Raw genomic sequence first — 18567 nt, 5'->3', positions numbered from 1 at the left:
GTATCAGTTTTACCTAATTTAGAATTTATTGGCGATACTCTTAAGAATAACAAATCTATTAATGCTTCTCTGAAATCCCTCATTTTCCACAATTTCAACAGAGGCTTATTTCCACAAGGGACCGATTTAGACACTTTATCTGTATTGGAAAAAGCTCTGTCTTATTTTATAAAATCGCCTATTTCTCCTAAAGCAAAAGAAACTCATTTTAAAATTGTTCATAAAATCTACCCGGTTTCTACTTTTTTAAATTCAAGATTTAAATTTGAAGTGGAACAATGTTCCTTTTGTAATTTATCTGAGGAATCGTTGGAACATTTATTTTTCTCATGCCCTTTTTCTGAATTGTTTTGGTCGAATGTGAGAGATTGGTTGTTACTTAAATTAACAAATATTCCGGCCTTCAAAATATATCACATTTTATATTATATTGACAATTTGGACTCTCCCATATCTGATTTGGTAAATATAATTATTATTTTGGGTAAATACCATTTACATTGTAGTAAATGGAGAGGAGGCAAGCCCTCCTTTCCCTGTTTCATAAATGAGTTCAAGTCCTTTTTTCTGTCCCTTAGGAAAATACAATCTTGTAACATGTCTATAAAGATTTGCAATGACATTTCCAAATGGTTATTATTTTAAGTAAGCTCTTAAATGTTTTTGTGCCTTTATGCTTTTTCTCTCCCCCTGGCTCTTATTGGATGTATTATTTATATTTTTTTGTCTTATTGTGAATGAATGTCTTGCACTTATGTTGATAAGTTGATGATATCCTCACCGACCGAGCTTTTGTATGTTTTAAAAATGTTCAATAAAACATTAAAAAAAAAGATCGGTTTGTGACAGAGGTAACAGTCGTTACGAGCAGACTTAATCCGCTTCTATCCAGCCTTTGACACTTGGAAAACGAGCACATGTGATACTGGTAAGGATAAACTAATGTTAATATATATATATATATATATATATATATATATATATATATATATATATATATATATATATATGTATATATATATATATATATATATATATATATATATATATATATATATGTATATATATATATATATATATATATATATATAATATAATTTCACATACCGAAACGTTAACGCTTGTCTGAGTATATCTTCCGTTGACTCTGGCTGTGACTCTTACCCGCTGTTGATAGCCCTTATAAGCTAACGCTAGCATGCTTTATTCAGACATTAGCTTTAGCCTTTAGCCCGCTTGGAGTTATGGGTGGCTAACGTTACTACAGTCCGGTAGCTCAGTTAAGAAAATGTAATGTTATTTATGGGAAACGTTAGCCTACGTGTGTCTGGCCGTGACTCTGACTGAGTAGGCCGTAAAAGCTTGCGCTAATGTTTAGCATGCACTAACGTTTAGCTTGTGCTAATATTTAGCATGCGCTAACGTTTAGCCTGCTTTATTCAGACCACGCATTATCCAGTGAAGAACACTCAGCAGACCATATATTTCTCAACACAACATTAACTGTAACGTTAAATGTTCTTAACTGAGCTAGTGGACTGGAAAAACACTACCCACCCATGACTCCAATTCGACTAAAGGCTAAAGTCAATGTCTGAATAAAGCATGCTAGCGTTAGCGTTAGCGGCCTACCAGCATGAGTCATGGCCAGATTCAAAGGTAGATATACTCAGAAAAACATTAAGTATCAACTTTACCTTTTCTTAACTGAGGCTTGGTGGCCTGTAAACAGTATGAACAGGCGGGCTGTAGAGATGTTAAGATTCACCGATTCGCATCGGTGCACCGGCATAAACGTTCAAGATGCGAATGCACCGGTTGAAAGAGTGCACATCGGCTACAGTTTGGGTTGAACCGGGTTGAACTCGCGATGCATCGATTGCGTAGCGTCTTTGCATCGGTAAAAAAACGATTCATTCATATAAAATCCCCTCATCTTGTCAACGCTCAGCAGAGACGATCTTTGATATTTGCTTCGCCACTACGGAGAACGAGAGTCCCAGTTATCAACACACACGGAAGTTGAGGAGAAAGAGAAACACAGCGCACCGAAAAATACCTACAAATCAAACGTTTGGCAACACTTCGGATTGTTCAAGAAAGACGGTGTAATAGTCATTTATGCTATATAGTTGACCGCAGGTCATGGAGAGTAATAAGGTATCCGTAGACCTTTGTATGAGGTATCTTTATTACTTAACAGGTCTACAGCCATGATACATAGATCCGTCCTAGATGCGGACTTGCATACACACAGTATCAATCCGCAGCCGCACCCCATCAGTAACGTCCTGATGGTATATGTGCACGGCACTATTACTACAGACGGTCAACTTGAAAAATCACTCGCAAATTGTTAACGATGCCGAGCCGCTTTAAAGTACACAAGTAGTACGAGGAACTTAGCGACGCACACAAAGAGGCGACTTGGGGTCTGCGGCTGAAAAGAGAAACCTGAAAGTGAGACATATGAGTTAAATCACTCAGTGAGGTGTTCTGTCAGAGAGAGGTGTTTAGCTTACAGCAGCCTGTGACGGCCAATAATAATTTAAATGTCTTCCTTACTGTAAGCAGTTATGAAATACCTGTTTGTGAAAGGTTATTTGTTTTCTTTATTGTTCAAATAGAAACCACTGCTTTCTGCTCACTGGTGAGTTAGCCTCTGAGTGTTAAGCACATCAGGCTGGCAGCTGAATGGGCATTGCTCTATGGTAGCTGTTATTTGCACATTGTTAATCATGAGCAATGCATCCTTACATTGTTTAACTGTGAGGTGTTATACAATTGTACTCTGGAGAGCTTTTAAAGGTAAAAAAATAAACGGCATGATGGGATGTGCAGTACCAAATATGTAAAGCACTTTTTTGTTCATGTATGATTTGCTGCATATCAGGAATAAAACAAAAATCCTCTGTCGTACCATATTGAAGTATCATTATTTTTGCATCGTGTTGAATCGCATCGTATCGCCCCGAATCGCATAATGTTGAATCAAATCGTATCGAACTGTATCGCAACAGGGGTGAATCGTATCGTATCGCATCGCCTGGTGTTTCAAAGGTATCGTTAATGTATCGTATCGTGGCAACGTATCGAGATGCGCATCGCATCGGCCTCAGTGATGGAGATGCACATCCCTAGCGGGCTGCGTGTTTTCTATTGTAAATAAATAGATAAGACTATGAATTTGTATTTATTACCAGAGTAGAAATTCTGGTGTTAAACATCAATTTAAGGACAGAGTAAGTGGGCTTCTTTCATATTGACGAGCGGAGTTCAATTGATAATCTCACTCCAGGGTGATAGCAGGACACCCCATCTAGTCACTCAGAAAGAATCAGGACATTCTGATGTACAGTTTCAAAATAAAAGACCTTTGAAGCCTCATATATAAGCTATCATCCCTGTCCCCAAAGGTCTTTTATTTTGAAACTGTAAATCAGAATGCCCTGATTTTTTCTGAGTGACTACATGGGGTATCCTGCTATCACCCTGGAGTGAGATGGATCTATGATACTGGACAGTTTTTGTTTTATTCTCATCTAAAAACAGGGATGATAGCTCATATATGAGACTTCAAAGGTCTTTTATTTTGAAACTGTACATCAGAATGTCCTGATTTTTTCTGAGTGACTAGATGGGGTGTCCTGCTATCAACCTGGAGTGAGATGGATCTATGATACTGGACAGTTTTTGTTTTATTCCCATCTAAAAACATGGATGATAACTCATACAATAGAGATTTCAAAGGTATTTTATTTTGAAACTCTACATCAGAATGTCCTGATTTTTTCTGAGTGACTCGATGGGATGTCCTGCTATCACACTGAAGTGAAATGAGTCTTTGATACTGGACAGTTTTTGTTTTATTCTCATCTAAACACAGAGGGAGGATTTTATTTTTACTGTACCGTAATGCATAGGATATTCGCGTACCGCAATATCACGTGAGGGCTGGCTTGACTAGGTTTTTCCGAGTGGAAGCTGGCTTGACCGCAGTCTAAACTAGAGAGAGAATCGCTGTCAAGGGGGCTACAACTACAACAAGATGAACATATTTGACCGTGATTTAATTCTAATACACGTTTCAAAATGATGCCGAAGTAACAACATACTGATACCGGATAGTAAAAACCATGAATTAAGGCTTTGACAAGTCTGCAGACAGACGGCAGGCGAAAAACCTTTTAAAATGCGTGTTTTCTAATGGAGATTTGGCTAAGCTAACGTTGTAAATGCTCCGACCGTCCACACTCACAAAAACAGCCTATAGACACAAATAAACCAGCGACTGTATTCGCCATGACACAGACAGTATGTGGTTTGTAATTGTTTAACTTTTGTCTAGTTTCTGAACAGATATGAAGAGCTGTGAGCTCTGAGTGCTAAGAGCTAACAGCTGTGTTGTTTTTCTGGGGAGCTCATTGAAGATGACGTCACGGCTCCGCCTACACTGCGTTACTAGATACTATCCCAGTTCCTCACGAGTCTAAAAAACAACTCATGTCAACGCACGTAAGCAACGTGGGCGCCGAGTGAGCGCCCTCGTGACCAAAATATTTGACGGCGCTGATTGGCTGAAATTATGTTTCGGCGGCACAGTTTACTATTGAGACTTTTGCAACGTGCTGGTTGCTGCTGTTTGGCTCGGGGGCAGCGCCCCGTAATGATGAACTAATGCCACGGGCAAGGCCAGGCAGGAAACATGTGACTTATCAGTAACTTTAGACATCGTAACACCATTTTAAACAAGATTTTATTGTAGATTATACATTTTACTGATACCAATTGTATGATATTTACCTTGTTCATTAAAAATAAAAAATATAAAATATATATATTTTTGATTTTTTTTTTTTTAAATATAGCCTATATATTTTTGATTTATTTAATTAAAAAATATATATATATATTGTATGTGGGAAGAGGTGGGGCGGCGCCCCAAGCGCCCCTATGGGCCGGCAGCCACTGGTACTGACTGATCCATACCTATTGGCTGACTATACAGTTGGGAGAATGCGGCTAATAACTCTTAAAAGATACATTCATGTATAAGGTCAGAATGAGTATATATATATATATTAATGCTGTCAAAATGATCGCGTTAACGGCGGTAATTAATTTTTTGAATTAACTGCGTTAAAATTAGGGATGCACCGAATATTCGGCCGCCGAAAATTATCGGCCGAAAATGGTTAAAAAGGCTCTTTCGGCTTTCGGCCGGAAGGGTTTTAGCACCGAAAAAATATCACCGAATGTCAGAGAACAGGGTTACGTTGGTAAGCTAACGTGTTGTTGTGATGACGTAATCAAAACGCGGTGACAAGCACGGCGCGCGACCATGCTCGCGGCTGTCTCACAGCCAACATGTCTGCCGCTTGGAGATATTTAAAAATATCAGAGAAAGAGGCGCGGATTGCGATTTGTAAAACGTGTTCAGCTGACATTTCTCGAGGGGGTGTAACTGCAAAGACTTTCACCACTTCGGGATTACTCCACCACTTGAAATCAAAACACCCGGACAAATATGCGGAGTAAGATCAAATCACAAGCACTGACCGCGAGAGACTGTTCAGCGCTGCCTCTCATGTGCTTGATGAGAAGAGGAACAGACAATGGATGATAAAGCAGAGAAGCTACTGTTCATTAAAAATAACCTCCCACTTTTCCTTAATAAGTAGACAAGGCTGGCTTATCATAAGCTTATCTAGTTCTACATGTCTACTCTATACCCACTTTCCTGAACAATTTTCATTGTGAGTTATAATTCACCATCTCAGGTTATTATTAGGGGGAAATGACAGCAGCACAGTGTTCAATATATTGTACTTTCGGTATCTAAATGATACAATGTTGTTTACATTGCTCATGAGGACAGACCACCTTATTTGCAGATTCTTGAAATGGTAATTTAATTTGTAATTGATTGTGGATTTTGTATCCAGTTTTCACTTTATGTATCTTTATACAATGTTTACTACTTTGCTTATGAGGACAGACAGCCTTATTTACAGATTCTTGAAATTCAATTGTAATTTCATTTGTAAATAGTTACATTCATGTGGATTTATCCAGTTTGCACATTTGTATGCATGCACTTATAGTTGCATTTGTTGTTGTTGAAGGCCTGGCTGTTACAGTCTTTATTTACACTATTTTGTTGTAGGCCTACTGGCCTAGATGTTTATGCAGTTTTAAAGCACCTTGGCTTTGTTCTGAATGCACTTTGTTGTAGTTATCCTACAGAGAAAATAAAATGGACTTGACTTGGAATTAATGTACTGTATGCATTCAAAAGTGCTGAATAAATGTTTTATGGACCCATACTAGTGATTATTATTTAAGTTAAGTTTTGCCATAATCATGTCTTTTTCCATAATCAGGCAGCTGAACAACATTGGTAAAAAATGTATACATGATATATATTTCTATTAATCATTTTCGGCCTTTCGGCATTCGGTTTTCGGCCAACTGTTTCCTATTTTCGGTATCGGTTTCGGCCAAGAATTTCCCATTCGGTGCACCCCTAGTTAAAATATTTAACGCATTTAACGCATGTGCAGAATGGCCCGCCCCAGACATCCCACCAGTGGCAGCGCTGGGGTAGGCTACAGCCATACCAAGAAATGGCTTAGCCCCACCATGAAAAATGATGTTAAAGTAATCAAAATAAAGTCCGCCGAGTAAATTGCACAGACAGCAGTTAGTAAGATTGATTTCAGCAGCCACTTGTCTGGAAATACAGAAGACCAGAAACGGTTTTGAAAACTTTTGTCACGTAGTGATCGTCTTCTCACTAGAACATCTTTGATAATGTCTTCTGGCCAATCAGAATCAAGATAACGGCGTGGTGTTGTTGCAGGAAGTCCTTACGGAGAATACTTTTGCGGTAGTGCATCTCCATATAGGCCTACATCGATACAACATTACGTGTTGATATAAATCAACACGTAATGTTGCGCCATGGCAACGACCACAACAGCGTCAGACTGGAGCTTCGAAATGGAATTCCCAACTCAATGGAAGAGCTCATTGAGGAGGTGAAGAATTCATGTGGATTAGAAGGTTACATAAGGCTACAGTACAAAGACACTGATTTTGGAAACACATTTGTTAATCTTACATCTACACATGCGATTAAAGATTTAACAGTGATCAAAGTTGTCAAATTAGACCCCGATTCTACAACTGTGGTGAGATACAATTAAATAGTACCCCTACAAGTGGACTGTACAGTGAAGACTCCTCCTCTGGATCTGTGAATACAGATGACATAGTACTACTGAGCGGCTCTTCCTCGGAATCATTAAGAACACAGCGGTTGCCTAAAGCGTTTCCAATCCCGGTCTTCTCCTATGACACAGAATGTCAATTACAGAGAGGAAATTTAGAGTACACAAAGAACCAATCTAGACTGACACCAAGCTCAAATCCTCTGCAGAGCTTGCTGTGAACTCGTTGAAGAACAAGTCTCAAGAAGAGTCCTACCCTGCAAAGAATTTAAAGAGAGCCAGGCGAGCTGAGGCCAAACATTTTCCATCCTTGCCGATTGGTGAGACTCCAGAAAGCATGGAGCAAGAGACAATTTCCCTTTTGGCAGAGCAACAGAAAAGAAACAACCGGCAATCAATAAAAGAAAAGATGGTGAAGGCGTTTGGATACCGAAGACAAGAAATAGTGCATCAGAGACCAAGCATTGAAGGCCTCTTGGAGCGGTGGCCTGCACTTTTTCACATGGAAGAAGAGGTAATTATTTTGATGTAAGCCTGTAATGGAGAAGAAATGAGGGCCCAACTCACTAACAACTATAGACAGCCAAGGCAACTATGTTGACGTTTTATTTTTACAATATCAATATCACAATATAAGCTTTACATCTATTACTCTTAGTGTCTTTATTTGGTGGTGGTTTTCAATAAATATGTGGATTAATTAATTTAAATGTTACATTCATACAAGCTGACTTGGAGTACTTTTAATCAAACCGTTGGCTCTTTATAAAAAATATGTGTATTATAAATTCTCAGTGTTTTTTGTTTTCTATTGCTGCTTATATTTTCTAGGTATATGCTGAGTTCATGCGCATAACAACATTTCCATTAGAGACAAAGTTCTTGGCGCAGTTGGACAAACACTCCACCAAACTGCTGCAGGTCATCAGGAGCAGGGGTGGAGTTGTGAAATAGAAGACCACCGGGATCTTGCAGGTTTTGGATGAGGTATCTTTGAATGAGTTTTTTATCTGTGGGATCAGTGGCTGAATCGTCCTTTTTTTTGCATTTGATTTATAATATATATATATATATATATATATATATATATGTTCTTACTCAGACTGTGGACATCACCATCAGAAGAGAATGCATCCTCAAATCTCTAATGATCTACCTGGATGAACCTGTTGACCATCTCATCAAAGAATTCCAGGTAAGACCTCCCACTCACTCACAAGAAGTTTGTTCATAAAAGAAAAATAACATATTTGTACTGCATGCAAATAACTGCTTGGTTAGAAAGCTAGTCATTTTTGATGACCTCCTGAACTTTCCTCTTGGGCCGACTAAACTGAGAACTTTCCTTTTCATCTATCCACTATAATCTTGTATCTTTAAAAGGTAGCTGCAAACTTGGGGAAACCTTTGCGCCTCAGGCCTGTTGAACTACACTCTGTGGTCCTCATCCATTTCCCTTTTGTTTGCATGATATGCAGGACGCTGAGGCCGGAGAACTGGAGCAGGCAACAATGGCAATCTTTGTCATTGGGAAAGAGGATCAGCTTCATCGACCCAAAGACGTCAAGGTTCTCATCGAAGGAACAGAGGTCCTCAGCGGCTTGCCCTCGGTTGCGACAGCTTTTGCCATGCTCTTCGGGCTCATATACGCACTGAACTTAAGATATCCGAAATAACTGCAATCCACTTTTGAAGTTGTGCAAAAAGTCCTGATGGAGCTTGAGAGGAACAAGATGAGCCCAAAAGTGAATAGACTGAGAACCCAGCTGTTCATCCCAGAATAGACACTTTGTTGCACTCACTCACAGTTACCATTGTTACATGGTAAGGTTTCTAAAACCAAGGTTTTATAATAATTATGCATTGTAAAACATTTGCAAAAAAGTGTTGTGTTCAGAAGTTGCACTTACAGTATGACCGATTTTCACTGTAGAAGTTATGCATGTCTAATCATTTTTCAGAGATTACATGTCTCACAGGCGCAAGTTGTCAGTGTTGCTTTAAAAAGTGTGCAGTGGATAATAAGGACAAGTCTTTTTTCTAAGAGTTTGATGTTTGGAAGCGGCACATATTACTGCATTTTAACTGTGGTACTTATTAACATGTCTAAGATCAGGTAATGGCTGCCTCAGAGGCCAAAGCTGGTTGTGTGAACAACTTGTTTTTCATTCAAATAAATGTGCTCTGGAGTTAAAATATACAGATTGATCTGAAGAAATTGACTTTCATTGAGTCAATGTAAAATATTTTTTGTGATTGATTGCTCTCATTTTTTTTTGTTGGGACAACGTTTTACTTTTATTAGTGTACCTTTCAGTTGAATTGCACTCCTTAAACGTGTTTGAGACACTTTAGGTAACAATGTGGCTGTCATTTGATTAACTCTGAAAATACAGTTTTTATTGAATAAATCACCCAAAAATCACATGAATTGAGTTACAGGTGTCCCCTCAGCTGTGCAGACTTATTTAATAATACGGTAGGAAATTGTGGAGTAAAATTAATATCTATCTTGTACACACACACACACTTTTCCTCTACTGATGAGAGGAAGACAGAGGGGACTAAAGTATTTCTTATTTTTCTACATTGACCTGAATGTATTCTTTATTCTGTGTATTTGTCAACTGAAATAAAAGTTTTTATAAAGTTTGATACATTTATTCGCAGTCACTTCATTATACGTTAAATACATTTAATTCAAGCTAAGATACATTAGCTAGTTAGTGCTCTTACCTGTGTGCCTCCTTCAAACAGCATTATAACCAGACTGTATCTTCAAACGATAAGTACCAGTTATAGCTACTTGATTTTAGATAAACAATTGAAAAGACAAAATCAACCAGCTAATGTATTGAAAGACCAATCTTTATTTTAAGGTGCCTTTTCTTTAAACCTTCAGATGTGAGATATTAGTTATGCAGTAATAGTATTGACAATACAAAAATACTGAGCAACTTTAGTTGAGTTAACTTTATATATCTTATTGTCTAAAAAGCATTTATTACACTAATTTTTCCCACTCATATTCACAGTGTGTACCAATTGAGACTGTATTTCCCGTCAGGTGTCATCTCTCTAACCGGAGTACTGTTTTGGATGAAGCAGACCCCAATAGTAGGTGAAGCGTACAGCAAGTTATAGCATTGTGATTATATTACTGGATGGAAACTGAAAGCACGGCAACATTAATAAACTACATAACAGAAAGTATGAATAACAATAATGAAATTGTGACTGTAGATATGTTTATACTTTATATTATTTACTGTACATGTTTAATTTAGATTTAATTATTGTGATTATTCTTTATTCTTTCTATCTATCTATCTATCTAAATCTATCTAAATCTCACAATGGGGTAGGTTACAGGAACTTCTCATCAACAGATTGCTTTAGTCTGGTTTAACTCTTCACTGATTGGTTGCACATACTTTAAATGTACGTTGTATATTAAAAAACGCACGTTTTTTACGCGTCAAGAACGCGCGTAAAACGCGCGGTTTTTTGAAAAATGCGCGTGTTAAAAGGGGGAATAATGGCACTTTAGGCTTTCGTTTTACACGCGTTCTTGACGCGTAAAAAACGCGCGTTTTTTTTATATGATAATGCGCGCCACCTTCTGTTTTGCATAGCCAGTACATTTAAAGTGTGTGCAACCAATCATTGAAGAGTTAAGCCAGACTAAAGCAATCTGTTGATGAAAAGTTCCTGTAACCTACCCCATTGTGAGATTTAGTTAGATTTAGATAGATAGATAGAAAGAATAAAGAACAATCACAATAATTAAATCTAAATTAAACATGTACAGTAAATAATATAAAGTATAAACATATCTACAGTCACAATTTCATTATTGTTATTCATACTTTCTGTTATGTAGTTTATTAATGTTCACGTGCTTTCAGTTTCCATCCAGTAATATAATCACAATGCTATTTTGAAGGTGTGTTCAAAACAATCTATGTAATGCAACTTGCTGTACGTACTGCTACACCTACTATTGGGGAATCTGATGTTGTAATGTTTGTGCCGGAGCCGCTTCATCCAAAACAGGACTCCGGTTAAAGAGACACCTGACGGGAAATACAGTCTCAATTGGTACACTGTAAAAAAAAAAAAAAGTTAGGACAACTCAAAATTTCAAGGCAACAGGCTGCACACGATTTTTAAGTTTTGAGGCCAACTCAAATTTGTAAGTTTCTCTTTTCAATTCAGTCAACTAATTATATTTTGTCGAGATAACTAATTCAAATTTTTTACAACTTCAAGTTTGGAGTTCTGCATACTAAACATTTTAAATATGTAAAGGTTGTGCTAACTTATTATCTTTGGTTTGGAAAATGTATCTTTCATATGTTTAAAAACTTCTAACTTTGAGTTCCACATACAAAGAATTCCATTAAGTGAAAGTTGTGCCAAGTTATTATTTTTGGTCTAGAAAATACTTTTCATATGTATAGAAACTTCTTATTTTGAGTACTACATACTAACAATTCCATTAAGTGAAAGTTGTGCAAAGTTAATATTTTTGTTTCAGAAAATGTATCAAATGTATACAAACTTCAAATTTGTATTACAAACTTAGAATTGCCAACAAATTCTGTTATAAATATACTGTAAAAACACAAATACTAAGTTTGTTGAAATTCTTATTCAAATATTAGACACTCTTAAAACTGTAAACTATTGTGTATCATTCAAGTTGAAATTATTTCCAGTTCGAAAGTGTCGAATTTGCTTGCATTCTGTAGGAACTACAGGAATGGGAGACATCCTTTAAATAAAAATGAATAAATGAACAGGGGGAAGACCAAGATGCAGCAGTGCAAATATCTTCCACTCCACATTCCTCCGTGCAAAGCCGTGGATGAGGAAATTCCTCTGGTGGAGTGCGCATTGATGTTCTCCGGGGGCTCCACCCCAGAGGAGACATGCCTGTGACACAACCTGTGTGACAGCCGTTGTGCAGACAGAGGTTGCCCGATCGAGCGCTCTCTATAGTGCACAAACAGGCGCTGAGAATGGCGCAAGGCAGCCGTGCGCGCCACATAGCAAGACAGCGCGCGCACCGGACAGAGGAGATTTAGAAAAATAGCAGGGGTAAAAACCGCGCAAGACACTGTTCCTGGGATGACAGGAGTGTTTCTTGTATCCCATGGAACTGCTGGGGGGAGAGGCTTCTCTGTGAAGTGCCGTAATGGTCTTCATGGTGACGAGCCACGCCATCGCCGCCGCTGCCCGTGAGGCAAAAGGGCTGCGAGGGAGTTTCCACACGCTGCCTTTCACTCCGTCTCTCCTCATGAGGCGCGTACACGCCCAAGGGATGAGAGGTGTGTGCATGCTGTCCACACGAGGCGTTATAACGGTGCTCGTGGGTTATTATGACCGTGTGTAGGAGGCATATCTGGGACAGAGGAATGCCGCGAGTTCTGCAGTTTATAAACCAATAGGTTAAAACAGCAGGCTTCTGCAGCGAATGAACCAACTCTGGAGTGTCCCCCTGTTGGAAGAGACCCAAGGGGATCATCACGTGACCAGCTGATGCCAACGCCGAGCAGCTGCGTCACGGAGAGGCTGTGTGGGTTGTGACACGCTGGAGGAGAGCTGTCAGTTCCTCCCCTCGCTGCCGCGAGAGTCGCGCTCTCATGCTGGCTGAGTTTAATTCCACTCCCAGATAAACGATTGTCTGAGAGGGAAGAGGACAGCTCTTCTTCCAATTTATTATGAAACCCAGGCTTTGACAGATGCGATACGAGATGTACCGTCTGTAAAGCGACTTCCTCCCTGGAGCGAGCCAGCAAATAGCAGGTCGTCCAGAGAAAAACCACACTCTCATCCCTCCTCTGTGGAGTGGCTCCAGCCTTCTCTACACAAATGCGAGGAGCCAGGAAATATCCGAACGGCAGACGATTGTCTGGTCTGATATTCCCTGAATGGAAAAAGCAGGAATTTCCTGTGTTTCGGGATGATGGGTACGTGGAAGTATGCATCCTTCGGGTGGAAGTGAACCAGTCGTCCTGGTGAAAACATTCCAGCACCTGTTTGATCGTCAGCATGTGGAACACTGACAGATCGAGGATGTCTCATTCCCCCAGTCTTTTTCGGGATTTAGAAAAATAACGGGAGTGAAAACCCCTGATTTTCCTCCCTTTGAGGAACCCTGGAAAAATCCTCTTTCAACAGGAGTTCCAGCAGCTTTGATTGGAGCGCAAGACATAGCTTCTGGGAGGACAGGAGTGTTTCCTGTATCCCATTGAACTGTGTGGGGGGGGGGGGGGGGGGGAGAGAGGCGAACTGCAGGACGTATCCTCTGCTGATCAGCCTGCTCATCCATCTGTCCATCAGACACACGCGCTCGAGATGTTCTGTGGTCGTTATGGCAACGAGCCACGCCAGGGAGCCTCCACACGCTGCGTTTCACTCCGACTCTCATCATGAGGCGCGTACACGCTCAGGGGATGGATGGAGGTGTGTGCAGTGCTGTCCACACGAGGCGTTATAACAGCGCTCATGGGTTTATTATGACCGTGTGTAGGAGGCGTATCTCGGACAGAGGAATGCCGCGAGCTCTGCAGGTTATTAACCAAGGTTAAAACCGGCAGGCTTCTGCAGCGAGCCCTGCTGTCTACTTAATCAACAGATTAGTGGCAGCCGGCTTAATTAGCGAGCTCTGCAGGTTATTAACCGATAGGTTAAAACCAGCAGGCTTCTTGCAGTGAGCCCTGGCGCCGTGGCGCTGCCGCTGGGGGCACTCAGCCTGGAATACTGCTCATTCCCGCGTTCTGGCTTCTCTGTGATGCCATTGCCCTCGCCGCCACTGTGAGGCGAAAGGGCTGCAAGGAAGCCTCCACACGCTGCGTTTCACTACGACTCTCATCATGAGGCGCGTACACGCTCAGGGGATGGATGGAGGTGTGTGCAGTGCTGCCCACATGAGGCTTTATAACGGCGCTCATGGATTTATTAAGGCCGTGTGTACGAAGCGTATCTCGGACAGAGGAATGCCGCGAGCTCTGTAGTTTATTAACCAACAGGTTAAAACCAGGCTTTAGCAACGAGCCCTGCTGGCTATTAACCGACAGGTTATAGGCAGCTGGTTTACACAGGGCGTGAGGCAACCACAGGTGGGCTTGGACCGAACGGGCTGCGCGGGGGCCTCCACACGCTGCATCTCACTCCGACTCTCATCATGAGGCGCGTACACGCTCAGGGGATGGATGGAGGTGTGTGCAGTGCTGCCCACATGAGGCGTTATAACGGCGCTCATGGGTTTATTATGACCGTGTGTAGCAGGCGTATCTCGGACAGAGGAATGCCGCGAGCTCTGCAGGTTATTAACCGAGGTTAAAACGGGCAGGCTTCTGCAGCGAGCCCTGCTGGTAATCAACAGATTAGTGGCAGCCGGCTTAATTAGCGAGCTCTGCAGTTAATTAACCGATAGGTTAAAACCAGCAGGCTTCTGCAGCGAGCCCTGGCGCCGTGGTGCTGCGGGCGCTTCCGCTGGTGGCACTCAGCCTGGAATACTGTTCATTCCCCCGTTCTGGCTTCTCTGTGATGTGCTGTAATGGTCGTCATGGTGACGAGCCACGCCATTGCCGGGAGACCCTGTCTCTGGGGTGGCGGGGGAGCGGAGACGTGGTACGGAGCCCCGGCAGCCGCCGGGGCGGTTGCTGTGGGCGTCTCTCCGCTTGCGGCCTCCTGTGGCCGGCGTGGACGCCGCGGCTACTGCGGGCGTTGGCAGCTCAGCCGACTGGAGCCAGCTGTACATGCTGGCGAATGCCGTCCACCTGTTCCGCGGCCGTCTTCATGGACTCCACCATGGCGTGGAACTGGGGTCCGAACAGCTCGTCCGGGCTGATTGGAGCGTCCAGTAGCACTTTTCTGGCCGTCTCCGTAACAGACGCCGCCGCGCTGTGGTGACGGAGAGGGGGAAAGCATGTTCGGCCGCCAAGCTGGCACCCTGCTCCGACTCTGTCTCCCCCGTCCGGGGGAGAGGAGGGAGGGGAGAACCGAACGGTGAACCGTGGAGGGAGGCGGGGCAGGAGTTGCTTCGGACTCCTGCCCGGCACTCTGCCCCAAGGACACAAGGCCCCGTCCGCGGGCTCGTAAGCCTGGACGGGCCAATCGTCCTCCTCGGCCACAGCAGCAAGAGTGTCCGCTCTCCGCTTCCTGTCGCCCGAGGGGAGACGAGCGCAGTGCATGCTACCTGCTGGTTTAGAGCCGCGTACGCGTGCTCTGACCCCCGGCAGGATTCGCATACTGCTTTTATCTCTGCAGGTCATAACTCATTATGAACCCAGAGCCACATGAGGGACAATCACGGACGCAGTTGTTGCTCATGATGATTCTCAATTGCTGTGCTTCAGTAACTGTGCAGGTTTGCTGAAAAAAAGAGGGAGCAGATTGCCGGGCCTCCTTCCTATTTATACTGGAAGGAGGCCCGAGGGTGGGGCCCACCTTGCGGGTGGGCGTTGACTACAAGTGTTTCAGTGCTGCGCAGGGGAGCAGGGGGATTACCCAATAGGGATAGCCTTAGAGGGCGAAGCCATATACGAAATAGAACAACGATATTGTAAAAGGAACAATCTGTAAAACGTATCTTTTTTAAAGTTTGTACATATCACAGAAGCTTCCAAAGATCTTGCAAGACATCTTCCAACTCTTCCACTATTAAAAGCTCATATGGCTCTTTATACAAAAAAAAACAGCTCCATCTTTAAAAAAGCTGCAAGACAACAATTGTGGCAGTAATGAGTCTTTGAAATCTTACAACGACGAGTAGGCAAGCGAGCTTAAGAAAAATGTGGAAAAATGTTAGAAAAAAATGTGCTTGTGCCCTAAGAGTGAGAACATGTCTTTGAAAATGTTGCAAGATGTTCATGTCACTAGATAACATTTTAACTGTAAATATAAAGAATGTGGGTTATTTGGGTTAGTTAGTAGGTTGGGTTAGTTAGTTGGGTTAGTTAGTTAGTTAGTTAGTTAGTTAGTTAGTTAGTTAGTTAGTTAGTTAGTTAGTTAGTTAGTTAGTTAGTTAGTTAGTTGGGTTAGTTTGGTTTTGGGAACTCAATGTTCAAGTCACAAACAGCGGTGAAGGCAGGAAGATTAAATGGGGATATCTTGTAAATCTGTTAAGACAATTTGCCAATGCTCACTTAGATTAAGAGCTTTGTTTTCAAACTCCTGACCCGCTGGGAGCAATTGGTGGAAAGTCCCATGAAGGTTTGCTGAACAGTCTGAAAAGTCTAATTGTGCTCTTTTAGAAACTCAATGTTCAGGGCATAGACTAGACCAGGGGTCGGCAACCTTTTTGATATGAAGTGCCATTTTAAAAAAAAACGATCAAGAATTATCAACGGGGGTGGGGGGGGGGGGGTAGAGGAGCGAACTATCAGCAGGAGGGCGGGGGGAGCCTCGCTTCGGGGAAGCAGTGTGTGGAGCTGTCAGCGCAACTTACATGATGTCGAATTTAACACATTTAACACATTTAAATAATTGGTTTAAACGGCATAATAATAAGGACGATCGTCCGTTCTGTGATTCTCCAGAACACACATGTTATGATATTAGGGTCATGCAGAGTGAGATGAGATCGCTGTCCCTTTAAGAGAGAGAGAAAGAGGGGTGTGGCTTGTGCATGTGTGTTTGTGAATGGTAGAGCGACAGTGCGGGAACGTGTGTTTGTTTCTGGAAGTGAAACGAGGAAGCAGAAAAACAGAGGTCTGTGATGTATTTTGTGAAACAGAAGAACAGCTAAATAAATGCAACGGCCTCCCAAGAAGAGCTTGCCTCTCTCCAGTCATTTAAGCTAAAGTGGGTTATTGAACCTGAAGCTTGTTGCTTCTTCCCTCCTCGACTACGGTCTGGGAGCCGACAGGAAAGTTCAACACACAGATGGCCAGTCCGCCCCTTTGTAGCATATTATTTCGATGAGAGATGAGCAGATCGCCACTGGGCTTTCAACTAAATACACAGCCACGCAAAAACTGCGGCATTTGTACAGCTCCTTATGGGTACTGCAATTAGTGAAGTGCTTTCCTCCGTGGTGAAACGAACAGCACTGCACCACGGAGGAAAGCGGCAGAAAGTCACCTGGAGATAAAGAGAACGGGGCTGCGTTGCGTGCATGGCAGGTAACGGTGAGACGCGCTCTGGCGGCGGTCTCGTTCAGGATCCGAAAATACAATTTAAATATTTTTGCACACTTATTCCACTTATTCCTAGTGTGCCACTGGTTACGGTGCCGCGTGCCAATGCTGGCACGCGTGCCAGGGGTTGCCGACCCCTGGACTAGACCAAAAAGGTATACAAATGCAGTTGGGATGTCTGGTAGATCCGAGAGTACAATTGTCTCTTCCAAAACAACAGCAATACTGTGGACCATTTGAGACGGGGTAGGTCCATCATCATCTGCGACAACAGTGAGGACTCCCATCTTGACACCAGCAGTCTGCTTTTCTTCCTGATCAGTGTCCTGCATGTAGAAAGCAGATAAGCAATTATTATTTACCAAATAAGGATAATATATAACCTCTCTGAAGAACCAGCACCTTACCGTGGTAGAGAGGTTTGTGTGCCCTGATGAACCTGGGGGCTGTGTTGTCTGGAACCTTGTGTTCCTGATAGGGTCTCCCATGGCAAATTGGTCTCAGGCAAGGGGCCAGACTAAGATTGGTTCAAAAGACCTCATGAAAGACGACACACGAAGTGAGGATACCCGGCCCGGAGGAAGCCCGGGGTCCCCTTCTGGAGCCAGGCCCAGAAGGAGGACTCGTCGGCGAGCGTCTGGTGGCCGGGCTTGCCACGGAGCCCGGCCGGGCACAGCCCGAAAAGGCAACGTGGGCAACACCTCCGCTTCTCCGTCCCGCGGGCCCACCACCTACGGGAAACAGCAATGGGGTCGGGTGCGCTGCCAGAAGGGTGGCAGTGAAGGCAGAGGGTCTCGACGGACCAGACCCGGGCGACAGAAGCTGGCTTTGGGGACGTGGAACGTCACCTCTCTGGGGGGGAAGGAGTCGGAGCTTGTGCGGGAGGTGGAGCGTTACCAGTTGGATCTGGTTGGGCTCACCTCTACGCACAGCGTCGGCTCTGGAACCTTACTTCTGGATAGGGGTTGGACTCTATTCTTCTCCGGAGTTGCTCAAGGTGTGAGGCGCCGGGCGGGTGTGGGGATACTCACAAGTCCCCGGTTGGGTGCTTCGTTGTTGGAGTCTACCCCAGTGGACGAGAGGGTTGCCTCCCTACGCCTGCGGGTTATGGGGGGGAAAACTCTGACTGTTGTGTGTGCTTATGCACCCAACAGCAGTTCAGAGTATACGGCCTTCTTGGAGAC

The 18567-nt window shown here is 42.8% G+C and overlaps 1 long non-coding RNA gene across 3 annotated transcripts; it reads left to right on the top strand.

The window, feature by feature from the left end:
• The first annotated feature begins 894 nt into the window (after window positions 1–894).
• LOC307042437 lies at window positions 895–9821 on the top strand. Of its 3 annotated transcripts, none has more exons than XR_013809114.1 (4): window positions 895–928; window positions 7442–8219; window positions 8335–8427; window positions 8711–9821. It is a non-coding gene; the product is annotated as an uncharacterized lncRNA (long non-coding RNA). The 3 variants fall into 3 exon arrangements; XR_013809115.1 differs by lacking the exon at window positions 895–928 and having other exon boundaries at window positions 4941–7746; window positions 8064–8219; XR_013809116.1 differs by lacking the exon at window positions 895–928 and having other exon boundaries at window positions 4941–8219.
• Window positions 9822–18567: the final 8746 nt, after the last annotated feature.

This window comes from Notothenia rossii (genome assembly GCF_949606895.1).
Source record: "Notothenia rossii genome assembly, chromosome: 6".
NCBI classification, from domain to species: Eukaryota; Metazoa; Chordata; class Actinopteri; order Perciformes; family Nototheniidae; genus Notothenia; species Notothenia rossii.
The sequence above is the reverse complement of the archived record's forward strand: the minus strand, read 5'-3'. Positions and strand labels throughout refer to the sequence as shown.